Below are 1,898 nucleotides of genomic sequence, written 5' to 3'. Positions count from 1 at the left end.
TTATTTTGGTATGTTTTTAAGTTTGTTACCTTTCAACTAAATAATGGAGAATGCAAATTTATTTTTTAAAAAAGGCAGGAGTAGGGGCCAGCTTGGTGGCGTAGTGATTAAGTTCCCATGGTCTGCTTCAGCGGCCCAGGGTTCACTGGTTCAGATCCTGGACGCGGACCTCACTCATCAAGCCACACTGTGGTGGCATCCCACGTACAAAATAGAGGAAGATTGGCACAGATGTTAGCTCAGGGCCAATCTTCCTCAAGCAAAAAGAGGAAGACTGGCAACAGATGTTAGCTCAGGGCCAATCTTCCTCAAAAAACAAATAGGTAAGAGAGGCTAAAAGGAGGAAAAATTTTTCCCCGAAAACCTTTGGTGGGATGGGAAAGACCAAAAGTGGAGCCACCCTAAAATTAATTGTTTGATGACATTGAAAACAAAATGGGCACTGATTATATCTTGAGACTAGAGCCTTGTCCACTCACCACTGTTGAAAAATCCTCACACACAAAGTTAGAATTTTCCTTCTGTAATTTAAACAACAGAAACCAAGTTAAAAAAAAAACAGCCCAGCAACCAAATCAACCACTGTTGTGTCTCCTGGTGTTGCTACTGTCTTACATAAAAACATCCAACTGCAACTTACTATCCAGGGCTGGTGTTGCTTCTCAGTCACTTTTTGGGAAAGAGGTATTTAGCTACACAAAGTTAAGGACAAGTGGCAAGTCTACCAGAACTTTTTGTTATTTCCAATTCCTAAAAATACCATTTATGAAAATAATATTGCGGTCATGTAGAAGTCATCCAAAGCCATTTGAAGAGGCAAACACACACTACAAACCACAGCAAAAGAACATCCAAATCTGGGACCCAGCTCTCTTGACCATTTGGGGAAAAAGAAAACCAGGACCTTTCTATTCATAAATTACTAATCATTCCCCTATAAACTTGTTGTTCTTGTTATAAATGGCGTTTTAACTTCTTCCAAATAATAAAATTGCTTTGAGAGTATTAATAATTGAACTCCAAGCCCTGATCTTAAAAAGTTCTATATATCTGCAAAGTCACTTAAACATAGGGAAAAAAGGTGAACTAAAGAAATCCTTATTTTCAGCTCAAAGCAAAGCCAGAAAGCAAAAACAGAAACAGAATCTTCAAATCCCTTGAATCATCTTCACTTAAGAAATATTTTTAAGAGAAGACCAGAAAGACAGGGCATGTTTTTCTCCGTCTTTATGGAGCTGATGCTTCTTTTCCTCTGTTCCAAAATCCAGTCTCAAAATCTCTGGATACAATATAGGACTCTTTCTCTTGCTTCGTCTCTCCCATCGGTGTTTACTGAGCTCTTGCTGGGTGTAATTCCTTTCCCTGCCTTCAAAGAGCTTAGGATTTAAGCACTCATCCCTCAGCTTAGGGCCTTTGCACCTGCTGTCTGTCCCCTTTTGTCTCAGTGTTTATCCATTTACATGGTTTGCTCCCTCATTGCCTTTAGATTTTTGTTCAGATGTCACCTCAGTGAAGCCTTCTTTGAATATTCTATTTAAAATCACATTTTCACCCTCTCTGCTTGTATTTGCTATTCCCTTATCTGCCATGTTTTTCTCTATGGCATGTATAAGATTCTGGCATCTGGCATACTCTTATTTCAGTTACTATATAGATTTTTTCTTTTTCGTTTCCTTTTCTTTTCCTTTCTAGTCTCATCTGACTAGAACGTAAACTCTGGGAGCGGAGATTTTTGTATCACTGCGTCCTAAAATGGAGTCTGGTACTTACTAGATGGGTAATGTTGAGTGAATGGTTAATGAGCTCTAGGTGCTAGCTGACTTGCTCTCAGTCACATGAATTCTCAGTGGTGGAGTCAAAGTCAAGTTCAGACCATCTTCCTCCAGCTCTTGACCATG

The sequence above is a fragment of the Equus asinus genome, chromosome 22 (genome assembly GCF_041296235.1).
Source record: "Equus asinus isolate D_3611 breed Donkey chromosome 22, EquAss-T2T_v2, whole genome shotgun sequence".
NCBI classification, from domain to species: domain Eukaryota; kingdom Metazoa; phylum Chordata; class Mammalia; order Perissodactyla; family Equidae; genus Equus; species Equus asinus.
This window is presented reverse-complemented; position numbering follows the sequence as displayed.